Consider the following 21,063-nt stretch of genomic DNA (forward strand, 5'->3'; position numbering starts at 1 on the left):
GCTGCTCAAAGGAAAAGAGACAGCTGGAGGAAGAATCAAAGCAGTGATGGTACAAAACACCCTGTCCTGCCTAAGGATCCGGAAGATGCTCCTTCCTCATGATGGATCCAAAAGAAAAACAATGAACTAGCTAGCACGATAAAATACCAATTACATGGAAACTTGACACTTCAAGTTCAGATTTATTTTTATGTTTAGGGGCCATTATGCTACTTCATTCTTTTATGTATCTGTCCATCCATGGTTTTTTCATGAATAATTGAATAAACTATATCACTTTTAAATATACTGCCTACATAGTAGGTGTTGAGCACCTAGTGTGTGTCAAGCACTGGGTATGAGACATAGGCAAGTAACATACAAATATCCTATTCTTTAGGAAAGGGAAGAAGAGAAAAAGAATTGCTATGTATTGAGTGCCTACCATGTGTCAGACACTGTGCAGAGAACTCCCAGTATTCCTTACACCCTGAGCGATAGATATTATCTCCATTTGCAGGTAAGAAATCTAAAGGTGCAAGTTTGACTAACTTGCATCGCTAGGAATAGTGGAGCTATCCACTATCCGCTATCCAAGACCACCATACTCCTAATTCAGCGTTCTTTCTAAGCCCAAATTACAAATGCTTAGGATTGCCGATAACATGATTGCAATGCAAGGTGAAGGTGAACGACACTTTAAAAAGCATGTGGATAAAGCATTATGGAGACTTAGAGGAAAAAGAAAATGTGATCAGTGTGGGGGTGGTGGGATGGTACTGAGGAAGGAGCTCTAGAGGAGGAAGCAGTTGACCTATGTCTTAAAGGGGTTAGACATATAGCGATTAACATTTAAAAAGGACATTTATAGGACAGGCGACAGCAAAAACCTAGAGGCTGGAAAGCATGGACCACATTCAGAGAAATCGAAGTAGTTCAGAGTGTGAATAAAGGCACATAAAAATGAATTTAGAAATAAAGTGTAGGATCAGACTGCAGAACTTCAGATAACATACAAAGGCATTCTGCATTAAAAAAGTGGGGGAAAATTGGTTCCATCTTCCACTTGTAGTGAACTTAGAGAATGCTTAGCTTTATACCAATCTGAGATTAATCGATGCAGCTACAAACAAACCTCTGCTGAATATATTCACATCCTCAGCATGGCTTCTGGGATCAGAAGGCCTGAGTTCAAGTCCCAGTTCTTGAGCTCCCCAATTCAACAACCCTGAGCGGCTGTGCTGCAGAACTCTACATTGTTCTGAAGACCACAACCATAAGGGTTGGTGTAGCTATGCGTCACGTGTAAATGACACAGCAGGACAATTAATGGAAACAGGCAACAACTACCCATCATGTATTTATTTATCCACAAGTATTCCAGTAATTATGCACACACACTTACTAACGTGAGCTAAGCCCAGAAATACACGCAAAAAATGTTCTCATTTCAACCCCAGAACAACTCTGAAAGCAAGACAGCTTTATCCTACTTTACAGTTGAGGAAACTGAGATCCCAAGAACTTGTCCAGCCAAATCCAAGATCATACTCCTAGAAAATAACACAGTTATTCTAAATCTAGTGCTCTTTCCAACATATTGCTACTTCCTCACACTTGTCATTTAAATTGGTGATGGCTCTCAACCTGTATGCTGCTGAACATTTCAGAAGTGTCCAACTATATAGTGAGCAATGTTCTAACTTCATTGATGTTATATACTGCATACTATCAGAGGAACGCTAAAATACGGGCATTGTACAGGGTACAGCTTGCTGGGAATCATGTATCATTGGGATCCACCCTACCCATTTTATAGGATATACAATTGTATATCCTATAAATAGAAAACGTTCTTTACGATAGTTTTTTGTACACTTGTTCTGTGCTTCGCACTACTATGATATGAACTCCCTGGGAGTTAAAAGTGTGCTCCACTCATCTTTGACACAATCACAGCACCCAGAATAGCACATATTTCTAAGAAACCCCAAAATTTAGTGAATTAAATTATAATTCCTCATATTATGATGATGATAATGATGATGATGATTGCTAGAATTTGTTGAGCACTTACTTTGTGCCAGGCATTGTGTTAAGTGTTTGCTATTCACGAATCCCTGTGATTTCTATAGCAACCCTTCATTTTCCAGACAAGATGACAGACAGAGAGAGGTGAAGTAGACTGCTCAAGTCCCCACAGCTAGTTGGTGGTAGTCCTGTGATTCCGGGTTGTGACTGCAGTCTGGCACATGTCCCCATGGCGGTACTCTGTTAATGACGCTTATTCAGAATGTGCAAACAGTGCTAAATTGTTCATAAGCACCCACATCCATCCCCCCATCTGTTCCTCATAACAATCCCATAACGTAAGCAGGATTATTCCCACCTTAGAGATGAAAACACCAAGGTTCAAGGCCACACACTTGATGAGAAAGCCACAACAGTCTTTTATTCCAGCAAGAAGCATCATGCTTTGTCTTCACTCAGGAAAAAATACACATATCCGAAAAATCCCAGGAATTCTCAGAGCAATTACAGAGTCTCTTGCTACAAACACAACAGAACCTTCTTCAAAGCACCACGCATGCTTGGAAGAGCACACACATAAAAGCGTAATACGAACACTTGTCGGTTTTACCCCCTTGTTGCAAGAGAAGAAGAATGTTTATGCACCAAAAAAATCTAGCTGCATTTCCCAGTTTAATTAGTTTTGTCAAGTGCCTGCAATGTGATTTCCATGTTAATTTCCCCATATCCCATTTCAGCTTCTTTATATTCCACTTCAATTATTTGCTTAAAAATTGAGAGAGTCACGACGACTGTGTTCAAATTCCACTCAACTCAACTAACATTTATGGATGTGCTGTCATGTCCTAGCTCTGCAAAGCCCTCAGAAAGACAGTGCCTGCCCTCCCACCACCCTCCGTGCCTTTCACAGACATCTCTAATCGACCAGGCGGCAGCTCCCAACTGATGGATGCAGACATGGGATAATGAATGAAAACTACCTGCCCTCCAAGTGGTTGGACACTTTCTTGCAAATTCCCTTCCCATTTTATTCTCACAAGGTAGTGGTAGCTCCATGTTTACAGAAAAGGTAAGTGTGGCTCACAGAGGTGAAGTGTCCCCCCTACAGGCTAGACATCGCACCCATGAGAAGCCTCCCTGCTCTCTCCCATTCAGTGTAAAACTCCACTTTCGGGTCATCTGTTGGCTTGGCCCATCAGGGGTCTGCTTTCCTGGCCTCTGAGCCAGAGTGCAAAAGGGAGTAGGGTGAGACCAATCCTGGGTGGTAAAGAAGTGTTCTCACGTTAGCCTGCGGAGCAACATTTATTCTCTACTTTATAAATGAAACTGCCAGACGTGGAAGGAATCTTTTTAAATCAAGGCCCAACTTCATCTCATTTAATCTTTACCTCATTAGTCTTTGAGATAGCCATTATCATCCTCACTTTGTGAGGAAGCTGAGGCACAGACTGGTTACGTAATTTGCTGAAAGTCACAGAGCTCGTCTAGTGACATCCAAGATACAAACTCAGATCTTTCTACCCTTATAAGCCTGAATAATGAATTGTTTTTTTTTTCTGATTTCCTCTCTCTTCTGCCTTTAGAACACAAATATTTAAGGTAATCGAGCAGGCAATAATTTATTTCTTATTTCATCTCCTTTTTCTCTTCCTCCACCTAAACATGTTTTGTTGAGCAAATGTTTTATTAACAAATATGTGGCTGCACGTTTACATTTAACAAATGTTCTCTGAGCCCGGTACAGGGACTGTAGGGTACAGAGACGATTCACAGACACTTTCTGACCCCAGGGAGCTTACATTCTGGTGGGAGGTCGACTGACCAGTTAAAATACAATGTGGTTCTGACAACAGAGATACAGCGGATTGGGAAGCACCACATCTGAGTTCGGACTCACTCTGAAGTAACCAGGGTAATTAATATAGCTGCTAAAACAAACAACCCTCAAATCTCAGTGGCTCAGTGCAACAGAAGTTTCTATCTCATGTCACAGTCTGAAGTGTGCTGGGAGGCTCTACTCCACCACCAGATGACCCAGAGACTCAGACTCTTCCCTTTTGTATTTCTGCCACTCTGTTCAGAGTCCTCTGCGGGGTCTCTCCCCCACCCCAATCTGGCCCACCAATGGTTAGGAAAAGAGAGGGTGTGGTAGATTGTGAAGTAAGGCTTAGAGCCAAGCCTGGAAGAGGTATACATCCTACATGCCACTGTCCACACAGGCAGTCTTACCTCTGAGCCTCTGGAATGTAATGACTAGATGCTTACTGCTCCTTTTCCTTAGTACATGGGAACACACATCCCCAACTTCCCTTAGAAGTAGAGGCCACGTGGCTGGGTTCAGATCATGACCTGCATTAAATGCTTAACCAACTAAGCCACCCAGGCACCCCAAAATACCTCTGTCTTTGTAACGTTACACACCTTTGTAAAAGCACTCACATGCTGTGAATGTTACTCTGCTAGGAGTCACTGTGGGTGATTCTAAGCAGTCATCACCATGATGTTTTGGCAGGTAGGGAGGTTGAATTCATGAAGTTGGGTGGTTTGCCCTGTGCCAAACAAAGATGGCAGGTGCAGACATGGCTCCTGGGCCCTGGGTCTTCCAGACCAGTGCTTAGTTTTAGTACTTGAAAGATCATACTGTGATAGTATCTTGTCCCCATAAATTATGATTGCTTGTTGGTAAATCTACCTCTGTCCATCCCAAGGTGAGAGTCTCCTGACAGCAAATTTAGAGGTTTTCCATCTCAGTGCCTCAGGAGTAGGGCATGTTGGTGACAGGCAACTGGTAGATGTTGTATAAATGGTTGTTTAATGAATAACTGAATGATGCCAGTGAATGGAGGGAATGGGTTTACATGACTGACAGAGGGAGGGATGGAACACAGAGGCTGGCAGGGTTAGGCCTGGGTCCCAAGAAAGGAGGGGACAAAAAAAAAAAAAAAGGAGAAGAAAGGACAGGACATGAAACAGGGAAGTAGTGGTCAGTGGACAGCAAGTTTAGTTTCTTTACGGCATTTGCCAAGGGCCTGTGCTAAGTCCAGCCTTCACAAACCTACTGTGAATGTGAGGCTTTTTAATTAGCAAAATGGCGGGCTCCTTTTGTGAATCCAATAAGCGAACCAGAGTCCAACAAGAGGGAGCAAGAAGGCAGCTGCCCGTCAGTAGCCTTGGCTTCAGCTATGTTGGACTGACCAATGCCAAACAGGGCCCACGGGCCTGAGACACGTGTCTTGACCAGTCTGGTCTAGCACAATTCCTTTAACTCTGCGGAGCACCCGTCTTTCCTCTTCAGAACCCACCTTGCATCACATCTGCCTTCGGGCACCCCTGTAGTTCACATCCTCCAGAACCTCTCCCTCCACCCCCTTCACCTCCCTCCTTACCTTTCCATACTCTTGGCTCATTTCCTATTTCCATTCTGCCCCCCACACCTGACACTTAATTATGTCTCTTGGCTCTGAAGTCTGGCTTTGGTTCTTGGTCACAATTTATACTTCTGATTATGCTGCCTTTGACCTTAACTGGAAAAGCATCTTGCCTAGTCCGGCTCAGCTATCATGAATACCCCTGACAAACATGTCTCAAGTAGGGACCCAGCCTCCCTGGCTTCTATTATTTTCTCCATGGAGGTTGTGTTGGTTGTAATATTTGGGTTCCCAACATCTATTCTTCCCCAGAATGATCTGTCAAATCAGTGTTTACTCTGTCCTGGCCTTACCTTAAAATCACCCATGATGCTTCTTAAAAATCCATGATCTGGGCCTGCTACAAACTCTTTCTAAAAGTCTCACTGATCTGGGGCGCCTGGGTGGCTCAGTCAGTTGGGCGTCTGACTTTTGATTTCGGTTCAGGTCCTGATCTCATGGTTTGTGGGATCAAGCCCCACATTGGGCTCCATGCAATGATAGCGTGAAATCTGCTTGGGATTCTCTTCTCTCCCTCTATCTGCCCCTCCCTCTCCTGCATGCACATGCACATGCACTCTCTTTCTCAAAATAAATAAATAAATATAAAAAGGAAGATAAAAGTCTCAGGGTTCATTCTAATGCATGGCCACCATTGAGAACCACTGGTCTAAATCAATCTGTTAGCTCCATTTTCCTTGCAGGGGAATGGGCCTGAGCCTAAATCCTGGGGCAAGAGACACAGGGAGAAGACGGGAGCTTCTGCAAGAAAGACACAAGATAGAGATGCAGACCCCCTCCCCTCCCCCCCCCCCCCAGCATTAGGGTGTGTCATGTTCAGATGTGAAGCAGGAAATTGCTGCTGCCACCTTGCAGCAGATGAAGGGAGGCTGAGGCAACATCAGGACACCAACTACGGAATGTTAGATGGAGACTAGATGTGAATCAAGTGAGGAGAAAGACCCTGGGTCCCCATTCTTGAGCCAAGTAACCAACCCAACCTCAAGTCTTGTCATTTAATGAGGTAATACATATCTTTATTGTTTAAGTCAGAGGTCAACATTTTTTTTTTCTGTAAAGGGCCAATCCTATAGTCTCTGAAACCGCTATTCTGCCCTTGTAACGTGAAAGCAGCCATAACAATACATAAATAAATGGCATGGCTGTGTTCTAATAAAACATGGTTCGCAAAAACAGGCAGTGGGCTGGATATAGCCTGTGGGCCATAGTTTGTTTGCCGATCCCTATTTTAAGTCATGCTGAATCACTGTGCTTTGTTATTTGCAGCTCCTGGGGATACGAGTCTGATTTCCCGAAGTTAAGACTACATTACTGACCCCTTCCATCCTCCCATATACACAACTTCATGTACCTGTTAGTCAAATCCCCCTTGATGCCCTGTGGGCGTGTCCAACTCAACATAAGCAAAACTGAAATAATCTCCACCACATTTGTCTCAGGTCTGCTTCTCCTCTTCCTTCTCCACTTAGCAAGGGACACCATCACGGTGAGCCACTCACACTAAAGCCCCCAACTCCTCTTTATCGACTCTGCTATCATGAGTCAACCGGTCACCATGCTCCATCAACCCTACCTGTAAAATATTTCTTTTTTTTTTTTTTTAATTTTTTTTTTTTTAACGTTTTATTTATTTTTGAGACAGGGAGAGACAGAGCATGAACGGGGGAGGGTCAGAGAGAGGGAGACACAGAATCTGAAACAGGCTCCAGGCTCCGAGCTGTCAGCACAGAGCCTGACGCGGGGCTCGAACTCACAGACCGCGAGATCATGACCTGAGCCGAAGTCGGCCGCCCAACCGACTGAGCCACCCAGGCGCCCCTGTAAAATATTTCTTAATTCTCCATGTATCCCAAACGATTTACTCCGTGCCAGGCACAGTGCCCGGAACTGAGAACGTAACAGCGTACAAAGCAGACCCAGTCCTGCCCTCACAGAGCTTAAGAAAAAATTCTCAATGTATGATGAATAATGGCCGGTACCTGTCATTCCTCGGACGTCCGACGTGTCAGGCTCTGTACTAGGCACTTTGCAGCAAGACAGCTGTTCTCCAAAGTACACCTGAGTGTGCATCTTTTTAACTCTTATTCATAGATAAGGTAGCTAAGGAGGACTAAATCACTTGCCATAGTCACAGTGGCACCATGGTGACAGCACCAGAACAGGAAGCCAATCTGTTACCCCACGAAAGCCAAGGCCCCCCTCATGACCCCATCCCCTGCTTGTCCATTCTTGCACCACCGTGGCTTTCTGGGTCACACTGCCACTTTGGGAATGCTTGAGCAACGAGTACCCCAGATGCCACCTGGATATCACTTTGGCAAAAAGCCCATGACGAGCGTCTCATCAGCACAAGAGCTGTGCAGTTAAGCACAGGCTGTTCCAACACCCATGTTGGAAATCAGTCACTCCGTTCTTTGCCAGACAGAACTGCCACCTGTGCCCAGGCAGAACTGTCTCCCAGAAAACGGTGAAAACTCCAGTGCTGGAGGGTGGTGGATAGGAGTTCTCAGCAAGGGGCTCTTTCCAAAGTCAGGCTCTGGCTGTCTCAGCCCTGCCATCTCCCCATCACATGGAGCATCTGAAGGAGGGTGACTGAGGAACTGAGCCCTAGAACTGCGCGGACCTGCATTTAAATCCTGCTGTGGCCTCAGACAAGCCACCAAATCTCCCCTTGCCTCCACCTCCACCTCAGCAACAGGAACCAGGCTGCCTACCAGCCAGGGGGGTCTGGGGATGGAAGGCAATGAGGACTGAGAAGAAGGGAGAGCACGGAGCAGACGTGAGCCAGGGCTCGGTGGCTGGCAGCCATCTTCCCTGCCGTGGGCGCTCGTGGGCCTTGGCGGCCCCTCCCGGTGGGGCTGGCAGAGGAGGGTATGGGAGGAGCTCTTAATAGCTCACACATCTCAGCCCAACACACATGGAGCCCTGGCCCCCCTTGGGGCTGCTGTCTTCTCTGTTCCAGATTTTCAGCTAACTGCTTCATAGGTACATGACATTTAGTTATCATCGCCCTGTGGGGTGACCTTCCCCCGGTAAAGAAACTGGGGCGCCGAGAGTTTAACACCCTACAGCTGGCAGATTTGTAGAGTCAGAACTTGAGCCCTGGTGTTTAGGCTCCAGAGGTAGCACTTAACCATGCTGCTGCTCCTGTTCTCTTCTTCAAACCCCATCCTGCTTATTGTCATGTGGGCCATTGACAGTGCTCTGATGGCATGCACTTGCTTAATTCACCAGGTCCCCCACACTTGGGGCTGTCTCTCATTCTTGTTAGCTGCTCCCCTGCCCCCCCCCCCCATCACTCCTCCAGCCATGTATTGGAGCTAATGTCTGCACGCCTAACTGTTCAGCTAAAACTTAAAAGACTCCCATTTACAGGACAACTAACTAATAGTCCGGCACTATGCTTGGCACTTTAACTCATCTTATTTAGTCTCCATAATAATGCATAGGTAGGCCTCACTAAGCCATTTTTCAGAAGGCTCAGAAAATGACAGCTATTGAGGGATTAGGTGGAATTCACAGATAAAACTCTGCTCACAGGGCCTGTGCTTTTTCCTCCATTCCAAGTGCTTTTATTACCCAAGTCAGCACTCGATTCCCTCCCTCTCTCTTCTCTCTCTCTGTCTCTCTTTTCTCCCCTGCCTCTGCCCCTCCTATCCCCCCTCCCTCCTTCTCTCTCTCTTTCTTGCTTCCCTTTGGTAGCTGGAGCTACTCATCAGCTGCCAGAATCCCTGGATCTAGCCCGTCCTAATGGCCACAGACCTTAGAGCTCTGACTTTTCAAATCCTGGTTGCCTGGTAACAAGCTCTACCTCCCTTGCCCCTCCCACAGCCCCCAGCTCCACCCCCAGCCCGAAGTAATAGACTTCTGGTCACTTCTCTTATCCTTCAAAAATGCCCATTTAACTAAAGTTTTTAGTATTAAAAAAAAAACTGTCCACTAGAGCCAGGGACTCAGAATGGACGTTTTACCAGAAGCCAGGACCTTAGAGCGCAGCGGACAAGAAAAAGCCTGGGGACCAGCTGACCTGGACTTTCTAGGACCAGAGATTTACTTAACAAATGTTCACTGAGTATTCAGACTCCAGCCACAACGCACCTTAGTAGCTCCCTGCAAGGAGCTCTCCTCTATGGGTTTTGCTGGTTCTACCCTCTGCCCGGGCCCATCCCTCCCTCACCACACCCCAACTATCTTTGTCAGGCCAACTCATTGTTGGCCCTCCATCCTATGAGAAACTTTGCCACACACCTCATCACAGGTATGAGTCCATTTTTGTGCTCTTATACCAAGTGTTAACATTTATCAACTACTTATTGGACAGTACTGGAATTTTTTATGTACATGGCTGTCTCTTCTATAAGCCTAGAAGTTCTGGGGCACCTGGGTGGCTCAATACGTTGAGCATCCGACCTCGGCTCAGGTCATGATCTCACAGTCATGGGTTCGAGCCCAGTGTCGGGCTCTGTGCTGACAGCTCAGTCTGGAACCTGCTTCAGATTCTGTGTTTCCTTCTCTCTCTGCCCCTCCCCCCACTCACACTCAGTCTCTCTCTGTCTCTCAAAAATAAATACATGTATAATCTTAGAAGTACTTCAAGGGCAGGTAATGTGGATTCTGCAAATCTGAGCACAATGCACGGGGCCCACTGAGTGTTTTTAGGGTAGGAAGACAAGAGAGAAGAAGTAAAAAAGAGAAGGAATAGAAAAAGAGAACAGACAAGACGAGAAGGCAGGGAGTAAAAAACAGAAAGAGGCAAGTTATAGAAGAAGTTAAAGAATGAGGGAAGGTAAGAAGGTAAGAAAAATAAAGCAGAGGGAAGAACTTCATGCAATCTATTGCGCTAGGTCTTAAGAAGGGTCACAGAGATGAGTAAGACCAGGTCCTTACTCTAAGAGAGTTCACAGTCTACTTAGGGAGACACAGTCAGGGAAAGATGAAGACAGTCTGGAGACCAGGCAGAGAAGTCCCGAGAACTGGAGTAAACCAGTCACAAATTCCATTTTGGGATGCTCTGCTTACCCAGTTGGATTTCAGACCAGCAGCACCTTCTTCTGGATTTGGTGACAGTGATGCAGTTACAGCCAGATTAAACATGGGTTTAGTAGATAGATTCTTCCTTCCTACAGTCCTATCCAGAAAGCCTGAAAGACCTGATGAGCACTGCCCAGTACATGCCTTGTACACAGTGGATGCTGCAAGATTTGTGGAATAAATAGAGAGCATACAAAACTTATTAAGAACTACGGGATCTTATTTTGAGCATCTCACAAGCACACAACTTGACTGTTGAGTGTTTAAATGAAGGAGTACAGTGTGATTCCTGATACCTTCCCCAATGCCTGACACATAAGAGGTAAATATGTGCTGAATAAACAAATTTCAACATCATCTTCATCATCATCTCAAATTGCCATCCCCACCCCAACCCCCTACCTGGGTATGAAAGCAAATGGAGGCACCTTTTACACATTCCTCAACAAGACCGTTTTTATTACACTGCACATGAAACTAGCAAGGTCTCAGGTTGCCTTGTTTAAATGACACTGAATTTGAAGCGTCACTTTCCAGCATGTTCAAAAATATCTGAGTCAGTGTATCTTTGCAAACTTGTTAGGACTCATTTTGCCTGACCTTTAATCCCTTTTTAAATCCTTATTAAACACTTTCGTAGAATCAAAGGTGTTCATTGTTTTCATAATCATTTCTAGTTTCCAAACCCATATTGACATTTCCCCCTCCTCCAGACCCTTTCCAGCCTTCCCAGGGAGAAACACAAAGCAGTACTGAGTTGTCAAATTTCTATGGGCAAGTTTCAGGGTTAGAAGTAATACCTAAAGAAGGAGAAAAATTCCAGTTGTGCAATTACTGCCTTGGATATTGGGAAGGGAGATGAGGGTGTCATTTGGAAACATTATTCTGGAGAGAGGCAATGTGATACAATGGGAAGGCTGTAAGATTTGGAGTTAGCTTCCTATATATTTAAGTCCCAGCTTTCCCACAAACTAGTTGTATGACCTTGTACTAGTCACAGTCTACCTGTGTTTTCTTCATCTCTAAAATGAATGGCCCAGATATAATAAGCTCTAAGATGCCTCCCAGCTCTAATATTCAGAGATATTAAAAAGGCTCAGGATATGCTGATGGCCAAAAAGTGAAGGGTGTTTCAGTCGACTAGGGCAATTCATATTTTATTTATTTTTAAATTATGGGAAAGTTCTTTGGGCCAGTTACAGAGGCCCCATTCACTGCTGAAACAAATGTCCAGGACTTCAGAGCTGTAACATTAGGTATAACATTTAGAAAATAGAAAAGGAATAAAATTGTGCTTTCCTACTTATAGCCTTATTAACAGCTTTTTATGCCATCAGTAATGTGGTCGAGTTTTTAACCATAGAAGTCAAACAATATTTAGCTTTGGGAGAGGTGAATAAATTGACATTTATGACCTATCTATTATTAATTACTATTTATTCAGTACCTACTATATATTAGAAACCAGTTCAGAGATATTCCTTATGTTATCTAATTTCACATCTACACCTGCACCAGGAGGTAGGCATTTTTCCCCCATTTTACAGATGAGACATCTGAGACCCAATAGGAGGTGGCTTGTCTAGTATAATATAACTAGTAAGGTAAATTTGAACCCAGGTCTATCTGATACTTAGACCAATAATTTTTCTATAGTATCACTTATGAAATATTCCAATTAAGTAAAGGGCTCCCCTTCAGTGGGAATAATCAAGCACCGATTAGGGATGCTGTACGAGGGATCACTGTGCTCGAGCAGATCCTGAGGGAGTCAATGGTTCTATGACTTAAGTCACCGAAAGCAGAGTAATGGCAAGCAAATATCCCCAAGCACCCCCCACCAACTGCAGAGGATTTGCAATGTGTGACCTCTTTTTCTTTTAATGTTTCCTGTGACTATCTTTCTTCCAAGAAGAACACTATCTCTTTCAAATTCAGAAAAATCCACATCCTGATCCCTCCCAACTGCTATCATTGTTCCATTCTTCTAATGACCCACTATAACCACAGAATTATTATTCTGCATTAAGACTTGTCTGTATAATCCCAGGAGGTAGAATGAGGAATGTGAAATTTAATTCACTAGCATAGGAAATATCCACCTGTAATCCCAGGCAACATTAAGCTGGGCTACTCTGCTTGATAATGAGCCCCTCCTTTTTACTGGATGTGTTCAAGAAAGTGCTTAAATACCACTTCTACATGAAGCCATGACCACTAATCACCTAAAATAACTCTTTCTTCTGCTTTTTTACAGCCATTATCTGTAAAATTCTTGTAAGGAGCTTTGAATATATTTGAGCTTCCTAGCTAGACAATAAACTGAAGACAGAGACTATGTCTCCGGGTAAGGAACTCTGTGTAACAGAATGCTCCATAGGAAGAACTCAGCAGCAGCAGCAGCTTCATCATTATTAGTATTTAATCAAGGGAAATGCCAGCTATTTCTCCATTAAATGGATACCTTCAACTTAGATTGGGTCTTCTGTGAACGGATCCCCCCAGGGAAAGAATAGAGCAGGCCCTGTAGAAAAAGCCTTCCCCTCCCAAGGTGGCCTGCTAGCACAACTGACCCCAGTGAGAAACTGGGTAAAACTGCTGAGATCAAGGGGTCTCCTGAGAAGACAAAGACCAGGACTCTGCTAGTTCCCAAATGATGTCAACCAACAAAGCAAGTGTTACAGAAGTAAAGCTGCCGTAAGAAAAATATCATTTGAACATGTGACCCACGCACAAATCCATGACTCAGAGGCTGATGGGAAAGACTGGTCTGAATGCAGCCTGTGGTAGAAACTGGAAGTCTCTCAAGGCCTAATTTTTAGTGTGGCTGTCATGCGTTGGGCACAGGCACTGAGCATGTGTTTATAACCTCTATGGCCATTTGCTACATGCCAGTCTCTATTCTAAATGTTTTTTATAGATAGAGCCTTTACTCTATGAGGTAGTTAAGTGATATTGCTACTTTATGGATGAGGAAACTGATGATCAGAGAGTGGTAGTTTCTCATGATTAGCAAACAGGAGAGTCAGGATAGAGCCTCAGGTATTCCAGATAAAACCACCGGGAGAGAGAGAGAGAGAGACTCCTAAAGGGGAATAAGGAAATTCCTACCAATAAGAGTAGATGGGGCTCCATAGGATTAAGTGGAAAAATAATGATATTCATTATTTTAAGCATAATCATATGATACCCCAAACCGGAAAAACAGGGAAACATGGAATGTGGCCAAAGGACCAAAACAGAGGATGGTGACAAGAGGGCAACTTGTATTATCAAAGTAGAAGTGGACCAAGAGAAAGGAAGTCAGGAGGCAAATGTAGGAGTTGGTACAGTGGAAAGATCAGAAAATCAGGTAAAAAGAAAGCAGGAAGGAGTGGACCTGAAGAGGCAACAATTCTAAGCAATATGAAGCATCCAATTAAATTGAGGTCATGTGACTTTAGGAGCTGAGGCTGCCATTATGCTCAGAAGAAGCTAAGGGGCTGGGGACCAGAGGCATAGAGTAAGTGGTCTATATACTCTTCTTTCTCCTCTCATAAAGCAAAGTTATTCCCAGTAGTCTAAGAAAGGTGGCTTCCAAAAGATTGGCAAGAGGGTTCATCTTGCTATAGAACTCAGGCTATTAGCTACCCTGAGAAACCTAGAGAGAGAGCCCATGGGCAAAGCCCTTAATAAAACTCTTCCTTAGAAGCCAAGTCTCTAACTTCAAAGCAACCTGGATGAGTTCAGGATCTGCTGACTCTTGACTTTTTCCTACAACATTACATAAGGTCTCTGCAAGACATTAAGTGCCAAATAATTGTCCCATGCACACTTTCCAACTTAATCTGCTGGTAAATGACAAGTGATTTTCGAGAAGCTCCTCTTTGATTCTCAGTTTGCGGGACAGAAATGCAAAAGAGATGGCTGGAAGGTGCTGGGGAGACCCAGTTGAGCCCCTCAGGAAACCAGGTTCAAGTCTCTCCAAGTGAGATTCAAATGAGCAGGCTTGTGTCCTGAGAAGTTGGGCCTGCATTTCAGCCCCAGATCTGCCTCCAGGGACTTCAAACAAGTCCCTCCCTCTCTGAGCTTCAATAAGAGGACAGGACTAAATGACCTCTAAGGTCCCTGAAGTTTGCCTGTTGTTATCATTACTATTGATACTCATGTGCTAACAGGCAAGACTCGTGTTATATTTGAAATGTGCTTACTTTTACATTTCTTGCTGTCCCTTCAAAATAAAATGAGTTACGTTAAAAGCAAAATCCTTATCCTTCATACAGTGAAGTATTTGTTACTATAATAATAATATAATGTCTGAGACTTGCTTGAAATACTTGAGTCCCTCCCCCTAATCCCCATAAAAGAATATTTGATAAAATAAAATTGGCAAAATGTTGAGATTGTCGAAACCGGGTAAGGGGTAAATGGGAGTTTATTATAGGAGTCTCTCTACCTTCACGCATGCTTTCTTTAAATTTTTCACAGTAAAAAATTAAGAAATAAATAATAGAATAGAATATAAATATATTCAGTAGAATAGCCTCTCCCTGCCTTTAGATTAAAACTCCATGACTTTCCGCCTCACTCCTGAGTAACAGACCATTCTAGGGGATCTTTAAGTCACGAATGCAGTTTTAGTTCAGAAATGAGAATGTCTAGTCCAACATATAAATCAAGCCTTGACCAAGATTTAGGGCTGATCTGACACCTCTCAGTTCTGGGCATTTTAGGATGGAGACTCACCAGAGGAAAGGGGGGAGGGCATGGCTGGCCGAGCTACATATGGTTTCTAGCCTCCCCATCCTGTACCCCTGCCCCAACCAGGGGTGGCAGGTAAGAGGGAGGAGGGCGAAGAGACGGGACAGGTCTTACTTGCACTTGCATAATAAGCAAACTAGCTTTAGGATCTCTGGGTCTCACAGATTTTCAAGGCTGTCTCTTTGTCTAGTGGGCAATTTTGAGGGCTCTAGAGCGGTGCTGACCGAGAGCAATACAATGCAGGCCGCGTAGGCAAGCCACACATTCAACTTTCTAGTAGTCACATAGTAAAAAGTAAAAAGAAACAGGTGAAACTAATTTAAATAATATATTTTATTTTACCTGTCTAGCATTTAAACATGTGGCTAGTGGCTCCCATATTGGACAGCATAGTTGAGAGGTCTCTGTCCCTGGAGACCACTTGCCAGGTGACCTGATCATACATCCCATCTTGCCTGGAGAGTCCTGGTTTAGTCCTGTTGTCCAGGCTTTCTTCTCATTAAATTACTTGGTTATTAACGTCCCTGTTCACTCTCCCAAGTGTCCCTGTTTGGATAACAAATCATACCATATCATCACCCTGCCTGTACCTCCCTATCCTTGAGGGAGCTGAGGGCTCCTTCTCCTTCCTCATTTCTCGGTGCTCTACTTGAAGGGTCAGGCCTTTCCCCCTTAGATCAAGATCAAGGGTCAGCAAACTATAGCCCGTAGAGCTGAGAATGAGTTTTAAATTTTAAAAGGTGTAAAAAATAAAGATTATGTGACATGGAAAATATGCCTCTGGCAAAGCCTAACTTCCTACCTGATGTTTTACAAAACAAGTTTGCTGACCGTTATTCTCTCTTTTCTGGAGCAAAAGGAGGTCAGACCCCAGTTTATCAAGCGTCTGCCACCGTTCCCTCTGGGATTGAGGTGGGGGGAGCAGATCCTTTACCTCTTACCTGGCTTGAGGCTAGGGGGTAGACCCATGCTTCCACTCCTCTTCCCTGAGAGTCAGTGGGGACTCAGCAAGAACATTCTGGAAGGAAATCTCATTACTCAGCTCCCTTTCCACTCTCTCTACCCTAAGCCATTTCCTCTAAACATCTGCATAATATAATTTGGCATTTCACTTTGGGATTTCATTTCTGTTATATCTTAGTGTCTAGTCAAAATTTCCATTTTAAGCCTATATTACCATCACCACATCACCATCTTTCATAATGTGTGTCCTTGAATAGCCTGAGTTTGTTAGGGATAGGATCTCTTTTGTCTTATTTTTGAATCCCTCATAGCACTTAACACAATGCCTCACACAGCATACATCCACAATAAACACTGTTTGAATGAAAGAATTAATGATAATTAATTCATACGCTCAACACTTCAGCCCAACTAAACAACTCAAAATTCTCTGAAGACACTGACATTTTTTCCCTGTGTGCCTTTGCATATACACTACCTGGTGTATCTTCCTCCCTTCCCTTCTCATCCACCATCCTCCAAGATGCAGCTCAAAGAAAACAATAATATAATTTTATTAAAAATTAAAAATAGGGGCACCTGGGTGGCTCAGTCGGTTGAGCGTCTGACTTCAGGCTCAGGTCATGATCTTGGCGGTTTGTGAGTTCAAGTCCCACATCGGGCTCTGGTGCTGATGGCTCAGAGCCTGTAGACTGCTTTGGATTCTGTGTCCCCCTCTCTCTCTCTCTCTCTGCCCCACCCCGGCTTGTGCTGTCTCTTTCTGTCTTTCAAAAATGAATAAACATAAAAAAAAATAAAAATAAAACTCTGATACCCTCAAATAGAAAATCATAGTCCCAGTAAAACCTTCCCACATCCACTCTAGAAGAATTTAGCATTTTTTTTAATTAAAAAAAATTTTAATGTTTATTTATTTTTGAGACAGGAGACAGAGCATGAGTAGGGGAAGGGCAGAGAGTGAGGGAGACACAGAATCCAAAGCAGGCTCCAGGCTCTGACCTACCAGCAGAGAGCTGGATGCAGGGCTCGAACCCAGGAACCATGGGATCATGACCTGAGCCGAAGTCAGAAGAATTTAGCATTTTTAATCCATAGCCAGTAACACATTTCTTTCCTCTGGTACTTGAAACAGTGCACCTTGTCTGGAGGTATAATTGTCTCTCCCATATGTCTGGGCTGTGTATGTTCTAATCACCTAGAAAGTCTTTAAAATATGCTGATGCCTGGGCTCCGTTCCAGACCAAGAGAAATCAGAATCTCCAGGTTGGGGTCTGGGCATAGGCATTTTCAAAATGCTCTTCCGTAATCTCATATGCAGCCAGAGTTGAGAACCACTGTACAAAATGGTGAGCTACCACAAGGCAAATAACATAGCTTCTCTCTGCAACTCTAGTTATTAGCAAAGATTACTGTGGAATAAATAGTTGTCAAATGAATGAACTATGAACCGTAATAGAAATATAAAGAATAATTTATGTAAGGCTATTAGAAAATATTGTGAGATAAACAACTATATATTAATCTAATGACTTCTGGTTAATTGGACAGGTTTATTTAACCCCATCAAGCACATAAAATGACTAGAACCTCACGTCTAACTAAGCAGTTTTCCCAATTGTGGTAAACTTGGCTTTAAAAGAAATATAGATGGCCCTGCAAAAATATGGACATTAAGGCAGTTCATTAGCATGGTCTCTAACCGAGTCCAAAAGACAGACCTCCAAAGACCCCTCCGATAATGTAGATATATTTCAAGGTTGTTATCCTACAGCTGTCAAGCCCAGCCTCTCCTTGCCTTCTGCTGTGTAATTTATACTTGAGACTGGCATGAGAGTTTTTTATTAATGTTTGTCAAGCAACACTCTCTGCTCTCTTGTAATTACGCTGCCTGTTAGTAGCATTAACTACAAACATATCTCTTGGTTTTCACTTGTTAATTTGTGCCTCTCCTATATTTACAGATAGCAATAGATGTAGTCATAAGATCAGAAAATTGCTGATGGTCAGGGGAGTTCATGAAGGTATGCATCCCTTTGCCTGTAATTAATCTGCAATGAACTAGGGTCACACAGTGGAAATATCACAAAAGAAGTTCTGGGTTTGAGTTGGTCCCTGTCACTTACCCTGCGTCCTTGGACACCTAAGCTCACCTCTTTATACTTTGCACCACCCTTCTCAAAAATGGAAGGTAATAATGAAATCTATTTCAAATGCCCAGCAGAGTTATTGTGTGGATAAAATAAGATGATAAACCATAAACACCTATGCTAATACCCTTGCTTCATTCATTCAGTTGGAAAGACTGTCTACACACCCAGGTACTAAAGGGATACAAATAATGATTCTTGTTACCATTGTTATTTTAAGGACCATACTATTGATACTATTGAAATGAAGCCCTTCTGACATCTTGTGATGGTTAATTTTACAAATCAACTTGATGCGGCAGCAGGGTATTTAGATATTTGGTAAGACATTATTCGGGGTGTGTCAGTGAGGGTGTTTCAGGGTAAAATTGACATTTGAATTTCTAGACTGAGTAAAACAGATTTTGTCCTCGCTAAGGTGGGCGGGCCCCATCCAATCAGTTGAAGACCTGTATAGAAGAAAAAGGCTGAATAAAAGGAAATTTCTTTCTGCTTGAACGCACTGGCTTTGGACATTGTTTTGTTTTTTTGTTTTTGTTTTTGTTTTTTTTTTTCCCCTGCCTTCAGACTTACACTGAAGCAACAGCTCTTCCTGGGGCTGAAGCCCACCAGCTTCTGGACTGGAGCTACACATCAGTTTTCTTGGGACTCCAGCTGGCCAGCTGCAGACCTTGAGACTTAATAGCTTCCATGATTGGGGAAGCCAGTTCCTTATAAGTCTGTGTGTGTATGTATATACAAATGTTATGTATGTATATATATATATATATATATATATATATATATATATGTGTGTGTGTGTGTGTGTATTTTAAACATATAAACAAAACCAATAGAATGTGTGTGTGTGCATGTGTGTATGTGTATGTAGGTACACATACATCCTATTGGTTTTGTTTATACACATACACACACATACACACACACATCATATTGGTTCTGTTCTTCTGAGGAACTCTGACTAAAACATGCCTATAGCAATATAAACACTTTTGGGAGAGGGGGGTGCTTCAGGGATAGTCTTTAACTAAAATTTCTTACACTGATAGAAATGTTTTCAGTGCATCCAATAGAAGTTGCTATGTGAGTCAGTGGTTATTGGAATCCACCGGCCAGCTTTAAAAACATCAATTCCCAGTCTTGTGACTGGATCTTATGAATTAGTACATTCAGAGCCCAGGAATCTGGATTTGTATTTTTTTTAATTTTTTTAATGTTTTTATTTTATTTTGAGAGAGAGACAGAGTGTGAGTGGGGAAGGGGCAGAGAGAGAGGGAGACACAGAATCTGAAGCAGGTTTCAGGCTCTGAGCTGTCAGCGCAGAGCCTGACGTGGGGCTCGAACTCACGGACTGTGAGATCATGACCCGAGCCGAAGCCGGACACCCAACCGACTGAGCCACCCAGGTGCCCCAGGAATCTGGATTTCTAGCAGTCTACCCAGTATTTCATCTGACTAACCACATTTGGGAACTTTCCACCTAAGTGGTTTGACTGACGGAACTCGAAACCAAGGATCTGCCCTGGTGTCTGAAATCCCATCACCTCAGGTTCATACATGTGGTTTCTGTTTTGTCTCCTGCTAAATGCAGACAAACTAGAAAGATAATATATAAGGCCTTTAACCATAAATTTAGGGTATATTTATCCTAAATTCAGCTCTGATAATGTTCCTTCTGCATCCAAACACCTTCAAGGTCCCCCCATTGTCTACTTAATAAAATCCGATCTTCTTCCAATGGTATCCAAGTCCTCCCAAAACATGACCTCTGGATAACTGCAAGACCATTGTTCACCACAATCACCCACAAACACCTCACAGTCCAGCTACCACAGAGGCTGCATGGGTCCTGTTTTCACCTCCGCCTGGAGGGCACTGTTACTCCTGACCACCATCCTCCAGATTTTAGGTCAAACAGCATGTTATTCTTAAACTTCTCTAATAACTCTCTTACAGACTGCTTTATACCTAGGCACCAGAGTACGTGCCTCCCCTCTTGACCAGGAACTTCTTGAAAACAGAGGTCTGCTCTCCATGTCTGCATCCCCAGAGCTCTGAATTTGGCACATGGTGAGATTCACACATATTAATTGAGTTGATTCAGACTCTTTTCGTACATGGACACCAAAACGGAAAAATGAGGAAGTTGGACATTTAGTTGCAAAATTTCAAATGCTACGGAAAGACAGCATACTGTGCAGGCCAGACAGCACAGTGTGTTGGTGGGAAGCAAATCTTCGCCGAGATGGATGTGGGTTCGAGTCGCACCTCTCCTACTTATTAGTGATGTGATGGGTCAAGCTACTTCACCTTTCAGTGTCTCAGTTTCTTCGTCTGTAAGTGAAGACGATGATGGTATTACCTGACAAGGGCTGTCGTGAGGTTTAAATATGCTGAGAGCTTGGCATGTCAACAGAAAGTACTGTATTCACATTAATAAACTATACTTGTTATTGGGTCTTTCTTATTATTTTAGCAACATTTGGGCAAGTGAGCACAGGCCTGGACAGTGGAAAATCCCTAATGTATAAGTAAGTAGAAAAGTGGAAGGGTCCTAAAGCTAGCTTATCTGGTGGGCCATGTCCATTTGTGAAGGGTATTTACCTCGGGGGCGGTGGGGGCGGGGAGGGGGAACAGCCAGAGCGTTATCGTCTTCTTCCATGAGTTGCCTCTCTTCTCTGATGGATTTCCTTAAGGAATATAGATCCACAGGAGATTTATGTGTGTGCTCTGTTTCCCAATAC

The sequence above is a fragment of the Panthera tigris genome, chromosome C1 (assembly GCF_018350195.1).
Source record: "Panthera tigris isolate Pti1 chromosome C1, P.tigris_Pti1_mat1.1, whole genome shotgun sequence".
Taxonomy (NCBI): domain Eukaryota; kingdom Metazoa; phylum Chordata; class Mammalia; order Carnivora; family Felidae; genus Panthera; species Panthera tigris.